Below are 11,886 nucleotides of genomic sequence, written 5' to 3' on the forward strand. Positions count from 1 at the left end.
GAATCTGTGGATGTGGAACTGCAGATCCAGAGGGCCGTAAGGGGAATTTCACTCAGCACAGGTCGGTACCTCTGAACCCCTGCATAATGTTCAAGGGTCAGCTGTATTATCTTTCTTAGTCATCTACTTGAAATGGACCTTAACCTTAGATAATTTTGGTCTGATTCCCTGTATTTGGTTTTCTCTTTCACTCCCTAAACATCCGTAGCATTTCTGAGTTAAAAATTAGGAGATCTCACATAAAATTCTAGTATGTGATTTTTTTTTAATATCAAACATTCTCTTCAGTTTTTTTGTCTTTTGATAACTTCTCCAAGTTGGCAGTATGTTTCGCAAATAAAGTCTATACTGTGTGTACTAGCCAGTTTCTCTGTTAGGGAGTGAGCCCATTTAGATTACAGATCACGTTTTTAAAACCTTGACTATGGTGCTTATGTTTTCCTGACAGTAATTCCACCTGCCTTTTTTGAAATCTGCATAATCTGACACTTTTACCCCCACCTACAATCTAGAAAGCAAAAGTTAATATGTTGAACTATTACTGGAGAAAATTATTCTCTTGAAAACTTGGCGTAAATCAGACTCTCCTCACCCAAGTATTCCATTTACCTCTACTGATAACTGAGAAGTGCAGCACATTGCTAGAAATAGATGCCATTGGCATGTAAACACAGTGTATAGCCTTACAGTGTTTATATGGATTAGAACAAGCTGGTAAGGAGAAAACTTTAATTCGAGAAGATACATGCACCCCAGTGTCCATTGCAGCAGTATGTACAATAACCAAGACATGGAAGCAACCCAAGTGTCTATCAACAGATGAATGAATAAAGAAGATGTGGGGGCTTCCCTGGTGGCGCAGTGGTTGAGAGTCCGCCTGCCGATGCAGGGGACACGGGTTCATGCCCTGGTCCGGGAGGATCCCACATGCCGCGGAGCGGCTAGTCCTGTGAGCCATGGCCGCTGAGCCTGCGCGTCCGGAGCCTGTGCTCCGCGGCGGGGGAGGCCACAACAGTGAGAGGCCCGCGTAACAAAAAAAAAAAAAAAAAGCTGTGGTATATATATATATATACAATGGAATATTACTCAGCCATAAAAGAAGAATGAAATAATGCCATTTGCAGCAACATGGATGCCTAGAGATTATCAGTCATATTAAGTGAAGTCAGACAAAGATACCATATGTGGAAACTAAAAAGATGATATAAATGAACTTATTTACAAAACAAATAGACCCACAGATGTAGAAAACAAACTTATGGTTACCAAAGGGGAAGGGAGGGGGGATTAAATAGGCGTTTGAGATTAACAATATACATACTACCATATATAAAATAGGTAAACATCAAGGACCTATTGTATAGCACAGGGAACTAGATTCAATATCTTGTAATAACCTAGAATGGAAAAGAATTTGAGAAAGAATAGATATACATGTATATGTATAACTGAATCAGTTTGCCGTATACCTGAAACACAACATTGTAAATTAACTATACTTTGATTTTTTTTAATGGTTTAAAGAAATTAAATAGGATAAGCTGGTGATACTATACTAAAGATGTAGGATCATAGTGTATTCTCTGAGGCTTCAGATGAGATACCCGTCCAATCATGCTGGACATCTGCCTGGAAGCGCAACATGAATGCATCATTTTCCTGCCAGACTTGCTCCTGCTCTCACGTTCTCCGTCAGAGAGCGCCTGCTATATACTCTCCTGTCTTGTCTTCCCACCTCCCTTCTCGTCCTCATCAAATTCACAGTCCCTGTTGGCAATCCGAAAAATTTGACCTCTTTGTCTCCCTACCTAAAGGCCTTAGTGGCACCCTACTTCCTATTCCAAGACAGGGCTTAGGCCTCTTCACCAGTTGCCACAGAGCTCTCTGCTACATAAAATGACTTGTAGCTTCCAGAATATACCCCTAGCTACTTAGCCTCTCCATTCTTCGTCTGTATTATACTCTTCCCCACACCTTCCCAAGTTAACTGCCCTCCTAGCTAATCTGCTCGGTCTTAGAGCCTCAGGCTCAGACTCAGCGTCCCCAGACTGGATTAGAGAGCCCCAGTTCCATGCCTCCATAGGGTCACAGGTAATTCTGAATCACTGAGTTCGCTATGTTGTGTTGTAATCATCTGTCTTTCCTGATAAGCCAGGGACCAGAGCATTTGAGGCCCAGTGCTTTTCCTAAACTTAGTACGGTGCTAGCTAGACACATTGTATTCACTCAGAACTTTTTGTTAAGTTCATAAAATGAGAGGATAGACTAATATCAGTAGATTTTAAGTGAGGGCTCCAAGGAAAGGTTAACTGAGAAGAGAGCTTAGGACCAGCACCTCTTGGTTTTGGTTCTGGGCTTGCAAGTAAGTTTGAAGAGAGTTTTGTGCTATTTAAAAAAAAAAATGTGGGAAAACCACTGGACTAGATAATCTCTAGTACCCTTTCAGTTTATGAATACAATTCTAGGGTAGAACCATATAGTCTTATTTATATCTAGCAATGCTATATGAGTCCAAAATATAGATTCATCTTCATGACAGAACTAGATGAAAGCACCACCGTGCAATCTTGTCCTGAGTGCCTATCTAAACAAAACTGTTCCGCAGCAATGACAGCTTAGAGGCTTCATCAAAGGCGTGACCAAAGGAAAACCGGAGGGAAGGAAAAGACTCCCTCTTTTTTTTTCTTATAACTAAAAACACTCATCAATGCCTTTGAAATCCCACCCAAGGAGTCGTTTGCTCCCTCCCTCTATGCACCCCCCCCCAACCCGGTCTCCATCCCCACCACTGCCATCACACAGGCACTGATTGCAGTTCCAAGTCTACTCCGGTGGACTAGGAAAAGGCAAGTTAAGGTGAGAAGCAAGTTTAAATTTGATCTTACCAAAGACAAACTGCAATGTAATAAAAGCATAATGAAAACAGCCCCACCTGCTGCACTTGCCTGGAAAGAAATGCCTTATTTGTGGGGGAACACCTTTGTCCTTACAGCTGTGCTAATGGTGAGAAAGGAGACAAAAGCAAGATAAGATAGGAATAAATCACCTTTGTTACATAAGAAATGCAAGAGCAAGCGGTCTTCTTAAAATACTTATTTAGGCTGCGCCAGGTCTTAGTTGCAGCAGGCGGGCTCTTAGCTGAGACATACGGACTCTTAGTTGCAGCAAGCAGGCGGGATCTATTTCCCCAAACAGGGATCGAACCTGGGCTGCCTGTGTTGGGAGCATGGAGTCTTAGCCACTGGACCACCAGGGAAGTCCCAAGAGCAAGCATTTTAATTCCTTCTGTGTTTCAGCTGGGTCTGTAGAGAAAGAGTTTAGGCCTTGAAGGGAATCTGCTGCTTTCTGGTGACCTTGAGCAAGTTTCTGAAATTCTATGAGCCTAATTTTCAGAGACTAATAATACCTACCACACAGGTGAGAAATAAGATAAAGGCCACCAATTCCCTGACATATACAACACACTATTCCCTCCTTCCTCTCCTTTGCAGTGGTAGGAAGACATTTAGATATCTTTTTCGGTGGTATATAATTTTCTTCTTTAAAGGTAACAATCTTTTGTTAATTAAATAGTTCTAAATCTGAAAAACGATTACTAGTTTTTCCTCATTTTATCATTAACAAAGTATTGATGTGTTTAGTAATAGAGAATCAAGGCAATACTAAAGCAGTAATGCCAGGAGTCATAGATCCACATTTATTAATATTCTCAAATGCCCAGCTCATAATTTAGAATCTACATTCCGGTGGAGATTGTCCTGAAATCATTTGCATAACTTAGTTAACCATTTGTGTAACTTGCAGATGAGATGTCAGAGACAGAACTGAGTGATTATGTTAAGTTGAAACACCTCATTACCGACGAGCTTCATTGTACAACAGTATGCACATTGTGTCTAAGTTAACTATCTTTAGGAGCAAATTTGAAAGTGTGAGATTACAGCAATGAGTTCATTGTGTTTGCTGTTTAGCTTCACAGATTTGTGTGCATTTAGTTAACCTTATAGTTCAACTGCTGGGAAATAATTCAGAATCATCTCACAACCTAGCTTGTGTTAAGCAAAACTGGTGATTAGAATGGCTAAATATATTGTGAATGTACTGTTCAAATATTTTCCTCAAATGATTGAATCTCTTAAAGCAAATTAGAACTTCAGGCATCCTAAATGAAAAAATCACTAGACTCATGTATCTCTAACATACATTTTTTTTTTTTTTTTTTTTTTTTTTTTTTTTTTGCGGTACGCGGGCCTCTCACTGCTGTGGCCTCTCCCGTTGCGGAGCACAGGCTCCGGACATGCAGGCTCAGCGGCCATGGCTCTCGGGCCCAGCCGCTCCGCGGTATGTGGGATCTTCCCAGACCGGGGGCACGAACCCGTGTCCCCTGCATCGGCAGGCGGACTCTCAACCACTGCGCCACCAGGGAAGCCCCCTAACGTACATTCTTGAGCAGTCAGAATTAAGTTCAAATTAGACTTTACTCATGATGGTTAACTATGTGTCAACTTGGCTAATCTGTGATGCCCAGTTGTTTGGTCAAACACTAGTCTAGATGTTGCTGTGAAGGTATTTGTATATGTAATTAACATTTACAATCAGTTGACTTGAAGTTAAACAGATTACCCTCCATAATGTGGATAGGCCTCATACAATCAGTTAAGACTTAATTTCTCCAAAAAAGAAGCAGTTCTGCCTCAAAACTGCAACATAGAAACCCTGCCTGAGTTTTCAACCTGCTGACCTGTCCTGTAGATTTCAGACTCAAGAGTCAACATCAACTCTCACCTGAGTTTCCAGTTGGGCAGCCATACAGATTTCAGGCTTACCAGCCCCCACAATTGTGTAAGCTAATTCCTTAAGATAAATTATTCTTGGACTTCCCTGGTGGTCCAGTGGTTAAGAATCTGCCTTCCAGTGCAGGGGATGTGGGTTTGATCCCTGGTCGGGGAACTAAGATCCCATGTGCCGCGAGGCAACTAAGCCCACACGCCGCAAATACTGAGCCTGTGCACCACACCCATGTGGCACAACTACAGAGCCCACGTGCTCTTGAACCTGCATGCCACAACTCCAGAGCCTGTGTGCTGCAAATACTGAGCCTGCGCTCTACGGAGCCCACACGCCACAACTAGAGAGAAGCCCACACACCACAACAAAGATCCCGCATGCTGCAACTAAGACCCAACACAGCCAAAAATAAATAAATAAGTAAAAAAAAAAAAAAAGAATCCACCTTCCAATGCAGGGGGCGCAGGTTTGATCCCTGGCCGGGGTACTAAGATCCCACATGCCACAGGGCAACTAAGCCCACACACCATAACTACCAGGCCCATGTGCTCTGGAGCCTGCGCGCCACAACTACTGAGTCCACACGCTCTAGAAGCCCACACGCCACAACTAGTGAGAAGCTCACATGCCACAGTGAAAGATCCCATGTGCCACAACGAAGATCCCATGTGCCTTAACTAAGCCCAACACAGCCAAATAAATAAAATATTCTCTCAATATCTATCATAATCTCCATAGATTTAGATCTATGTTCAAAGATTACATATATCTCTATCTATTTGTATCTCCTATTGGTCTGTTACTCTGGAGAACTCTAATACACTATTTTCTAATTATTAGTACATATGAGACTTTAAAAGTTTTACTTCATTTTTGTAATTAAATGACAAATCCATTCTTGATTTAGTTCAGTACTTAATAATGATCTGACATGGCTACCTGGGCTTCAGTTTCTAATTCTGAAAGACATTTCAGCCATGAAATACATTACTTTTATCAATATGTCTCCCATTGTTCCAGATAAAATCTGAAATAGGATTTTATCTAATCTCTGAAATAGAGGTCATCAAAGGTCATGAGACTGACAAAGAGGAAAGATGAACACAATTAATCCTTCTGCTCCCAAAGATACCAAAGTCACTGTGAAATTTAGGAGAAGAGCATAATCTAGTAATCTGACTCAAAATCACTTCTACTGGGTCTTCCCTGGTGGCGCAGTGGTTAAGAATCCGCCTGCCAATGCAGGGGACACGGGTTCGAGTTCTGGTCTGAGAAGATCCCCCATGCCGCGGAGCAACTAAGCCCGTGTGCCACAACTACTGAGCCTGCGCTCTAGAGCCCATGAGCCACAACTACTGAGCCCATGTGCCACAACTACTGAAGCCCATTCACCTAGAGCCTGCAGTCTGCAACAAGAGAAGCCACCGGAATGAGAAGCCCGTGCACTACAACGAAGAGTAGCCCCCGCTCTTCACAACTAGAGAAAGCCCGCACACAGAAACAAAGACCCAACACAGCCAAAAATAAATAATCACTCCTATTGACCCCAAGATTTTAAAAAATATTTTTAAATCATTTTTAATTAATTTAACAGAAGTAACAAGAAATCATTATCTTGGGGGAACTATCTTTGGGGGAAAACAAAACACATTGCAGCTGTTAGAATATTTGACCTGCCTGAACTCCAATTCCTGACTGCTCTCCAAAGACAGTGATGATTTTCAGATTAGTGTATATCCTTCTAAACTTTTCTCTAAGCATTTACATTCATATAGCTGTACCTGTGGAAATACTGCAAAGCTTAGGTTCCAGAATCTATAGGCGAACTGCCTGTGTGACCTAGGGCAAGACACTCAACTTCTCCATGCCCAGTTTTCAAGTCTGTAATACGGGGATGATAATTACAGTACCTAATTCATGGAGACGTTTTGAGGATCAAATGAGTTCATCTATGTAAAGCACTGAGAACAGTGTCTGGCATGTAGTATGCACTATAAAGTATTAGCTATTATCATTTTTTAAAACCTTATTTATTTGGTTGCCTCAGGTCTTAGTTGCAGCATGTGGGATCGTTGGTTGAGGCACACAGGCTCTTCGTTGCAGCACACAGGCTTCTCTAGTTGTGGTCCGTGGACTTCTCTCTAGTTGTGGCACACGTGGGCTCCAGAGTGTGCAGGCTCAGTAGTTGCGGCATGCGGGCTCTCTAGTTGTGGCGTGCAGGCTTAATTGCCCAACCAGGGATCAAACCTGGGTTCCCTGCATTGGAAGGCAGATTCTTTTTTTAAAAAAATAAATTTATTTATTTTTGGCTGCCTTGGGTCTTTGTTTCTGCTCGCAGGCTTTCTCTAGTTGCGGCAAGCGGGGGCTACTCTTCGTTGCCATGAGTGGACTTCTTGTTGCAGTGGCTTCTCTTGTTGCAGAGCATGAGCTCTAGAGCGCAGGCTCAGTAGTTGTGGCACACGGGTTTAGTTGCTCTGCGGCATGTGGGATCTTCCCAGACCAGGGATCGAACCCGTGTCCCTTGCATTGGCAGGCGGATTCTGAACCACTGCGCCACCAGGGAAATCCCTTAGCTATTATCATTTTCACCTCTTTTATTTATCATAAATGGCATCCTACTACTGTATGTTATTTTGAAAATTTGTTTAACCCCTTCATGTATTATGGAAATATTTCCATAATATTACAAATAAAATCTACCGCTTCTTTTTTCAGCTATTTCAAGTCTCATTTTCCATATAATGATTTCAACCTCAGTACCTAGAAGTAATATCTACATTTATTTATCCAAATAGTTTTTCTCTTTTTAAGTGTTTGGTAAACTAGAAAGCATTATGGAAATATTTGTATAGATGTCTTTACTGGGTATCAAATGGGGAAGGAGATAAGACTCTGCCTTATCTGGGTCATACCCATTACTAACCTTGGTAGCCTCCATTCATTTTTGAGGCTTGCTTCCATTTACTAGAGATGGTGACTCACCAAAGATGTAAGCAGTCAGTGGCAAAGCTACCATACTCTGGCTGTTCTATTTTTCCCTTCTTCCAGTTGGGTTGCTGCCTCATTGCCTTGAATGAAGCTGCATGTGTGTTTAAAGAAAAGCAAGGGAGGACAAATGATTGACATGGTTGAAGGTGATGTTTACACTGCAGTTCTGCTTCCTTTTGAAGTTCCCTTTTGAGGGCATCTCCTCCTTTCGACCCAAAAAAGGATTAGGAACTGCTGCCACACATCTGGTGCTGTTTGGTTCCATCCTCAGAGGGCTAGGTGAAAGGGCAAGGGAGAGGGGCAAAGGGAGATGAGGGAGGCTTCTGCTTTGATCTTCCTAACATTATCCTCAGGCTGCTGTTTAAGTAGACACAGCACCTGGTACAGCTCCTGGCACAAACCAGGCATTTGGCAAATGTTTGCTGATTAAATAAATGAATCAATTAAAGCTTTACTTGCCATAGCAGGACAAAGTGTGGCTCACATTTTAAAAAGGTGGGGGAAAGAATTCTGTATTATCAGCATCTATTTTGATGTCTCTCCTCCCTTCCCCTCTTAGATCCTCACCCTATTGCATGAACTCTAAGGGGCAGAACTTGAATCTCATCTATCTTTGTGTCTCTAGCTGTAGGACAGTATCTGCTCATAAATATTAATGAACAAGTGAATGAATGATTCTGGCTAAATTAGGTTTGTCATAAAGCAACAGTAATCTTTAGGTTAACTCCAGAAACACAAAAGCCCCTGAGACTGCTCCAAAAGGCCTAAGACCTGAGGTGAGGGTCACTCCAGCTTCCTCCAAGGCAAACCCACCTTTGTGAGGCTGGGTCAAAACTAGCCAGTCTGTGAATCCTGCAGGAATTGGGAAACAAGGCAGATGTACCTGGGGCATTTTGTTGTTTTGCCATCCACCAAGCTGGGAAGTACTCCTCATTTTTAACCAGATGGTCTCTGAGCTGATATTTCTTCCCAGTCACGTGTCTGAACTGATGCAATGGTGTTCCAGAGGTTATAAGAGAAAAGTTGCTGGGGATCGCATCTGAAAGACCTAATCCCTTACTTCTGTTTCTGTGGCAAAGGTTTTCACAACAATCAGTCTTCTCAAGAAGTATACACACAGCTTGCATGACCAGGCCCCAGTGGGAGACAGAGCGTGAAGCCGTGCAGGCGGAAAACACTGTTTGCACTCTTAGAGAATAACATCACCGTCAGCACACTCGCCAGGGTGCTCAGAGGTTGACAGACATATACTGTGCCTTAAAAGAAGAAGAACAGAAATCTGAGTCCTGGTGAGAGTTTTCAAGTGGATCCCAAGGCCAAATGAATAGTATGTTTCTTCATCCAAATGTAGCCAGTAAAGGAATAGGACAGAACATTCAAGTGGGGCCAGCAAAGACACTGAACTTTTCACTTTTACGGATGGTACTGTGAATGTGAGAGCTAAGAGATGGGATGAAAGTTAAAAAGGTGTGCTAGCAAACGATTGCTTCTTTTGCTTACCACACCTTGCAGTGCTCAGATTTGTCTAGCTCAGTTGGCAGAAAGGAGGTCAGCAGTAGATTAGATGGTCCAGATCCATTTCATACACCAGATATGAATTCCCAGAGACTCCTGGGGAGGACAGGGCTGATCTGATTTGTTGGGGTAGAAGGAAAGGCAACTCAAAGAGAGGAAAAGGGCCAAAACAGCATTTTTCAAATGAAGAATTCTTCCCCTACCTTCATTCCTAGGAGCAGAGACTTTTACTTTCCTGGTGAGATCACAGGAGCTGAGTGTGTAAATTCCAAACTCTTTGGCATTGATTCTTCAGAGGATGTTACAAATTCCAATTCCATCCTGCCCCATGTCATTCTGGATGTGGTATTTAAATAAGGGCATTCAGGGACTTCCCTGGCAGTTCAGTGGCTAAGGCTCCGTGCTCCCAACGCAAGAGGCCCAGGTTTGATCCCTGGTCAGGGAGCTAGATCCCCCATGCTGCAACTGAGTTCACATGCCGTAACTAAAGATTCCACAAGCTGCAACTAAGACCTGGTGCAGCCAAATAAATAAATAAAATAAATAAATCTTAAAAAAAAGAATAAGGGCATTCAACAGTTTCCTCTACACTAGCTTCATGCCTGTACATTAACCTGGCAGTCACCAGGATTTCCCTTGTAGTTACCTTCAGCCAGGCTTTATCTTGCTAAAACAAATCACATACTGTGAACTTCACATAAAGAAGAGATAATGTCACAAAAATTTTACCCGTTTAGGCCTTAGATAAATTATGGCCCTAGGCTTTTCAAAAGTCATACTCTTTATATATCACCTCATACAAAGCAGGGCCTAAGTTTATGGGGCTCTAAAAATGGGTTTCTTACCTGGGCATCCGCCAGGAGCTGAAGCAGCCAAGAAATAACTCACTGGAAAGAGTCAGGCAGACACCCTCTCTGCAAGCTCTCAGTCCTGTTGAAACATGCCTCCCAAGGACATGAACACTTTGTTCAACACAGCCCCTTTGCAACCATATGGAGCAGTGACATGTTCAAACCATGCACTCAAGAATACAATATATAGAACTTCTCTCTTTCAACAACCCTATAACCCAATTCAAACTCTATTTTGAACTTGCATTTCCCTTTGTGATGGATGTAAAGCGGCCCCAAATTCTTTGTAGCACCTCACACTGAGGTGAAATCTATTTCCCCACTCCCTGAATCTGGAAAGGCCCTGTGACTTTCTTTGACCAACAGAATGTAGTAGAAGTGCCGTGGGACTTCTGAGCCCAGGCTCAAGAGACCTCACAGCTTCTGCTTTTATCCTCTTGGAAAGCTTCCAGCATTCTGTGAAGAAGACTGGAGAGAGACTGGAGAGAGAAGACAGCCATCCCATCTGAGGCACCACACCTGTGAGTGAAGCCATGTTGGATGGTCCAGCCTCATGCAATCCCCAGATAACTGCAGCTGCAAGAGTGATCTCAGGCAAGAATGGCAAAAGAGCCACTCCAGCTAAGCCCAGTCCATTGCCAACCCATAGAAACCGTGAGCAAATGAATGATGGCTTTTTAAGCCATTAACGTGTGGGGTGACTTGTTATGCAGCAATAGATAACTGATACAACCCTGGTGGTTGAAACCATAATTGTAGTCAATTCCAGAAAAGTGAGTTTGATTTAAATTCAATCAATTCAGAATTTCCTCATCCACAGCCTTCTCTCTGAAGTGGCATGTAAAGTTCCATACAATCCTATATCTGAGACCTGAACAAATTTGATAAGCTCAAGCTATTATATAAAACTCTACATTCAACAGAGAATACACTTTCAAGAACACATGAAAAACTGACAAAAATATTTCATGCATTAGGTCAAATGGAAGTCTAAATAATTCTGAAGGATTACAATGCAGACTTAATTATCTTGCCATAATATAATAAACTTAGAAATTACCAAAGGATACCTTTTTAAAAATCTCTTGTGTTTAGAAACTGAAAAATATTACTAAATGTGAGTCACACTTATAGCCCTATAATGGAAACACTATGTATATGCCAAACATCTATGAGATTCACCTTTGCAATACTAAAAGGAAATTTATAACTTTAAATAAATTTTTAGGAAATAAATATTAAATTAACTAAGCCTTTAAGCTATTTTGGTTTCCTGGAAGTTGCAATCAAAATTGCGCTCACGACACCAGGCCCTCAGTTTTTATAAAGATTGCCATCCTCCCATTCTTGGTTGATTCTGAAAGTCTGTGGATCTTCTCTTAGACAACTACAGAGAATATTTGAATGTCAGGCTATGTAAAATTTTATGCATTGAATTCTCTCCTGCTCAACTTAAAAAAAAAATGCAGCCTTTATTGAGGTATAGTTGACATATAAAATTGTAAGATATTTAAAATGGTCATCACGGTGAAAGGATTTCCCACATCTAGTTAATTAACACATCCACCAGGGTCCTGCTCAACTGTTATCAAAAGTCCAACTGAAGGAAATATGTAAGGAATCCATCTTGAAGAACATACAGTTACTCCATCCCCTTAGACGGCTCACTTGTATTCCCTGGATTATCACAGAGTTGCATATGGAATCTACTGCCTTCCTTCAGAACACGTTTTTGAATTATGCA

The sequence above is a fragment of the Phocoena sinus genome, chromosome 5, assembly GCF_008692025.1.
Source record: "Phocoena sinus isolate mPhoSin1 chromosome 5, mPhoSin1.pri, whole genome shotgun sequence".
Classification (NCBI taxonomy): domain Eukaryota; kingdom Metazoa; phylum Chordata; class Mammalia; order Artiodactyla; family Phocoenidae; genus Phocoena; species Phocoena sinus.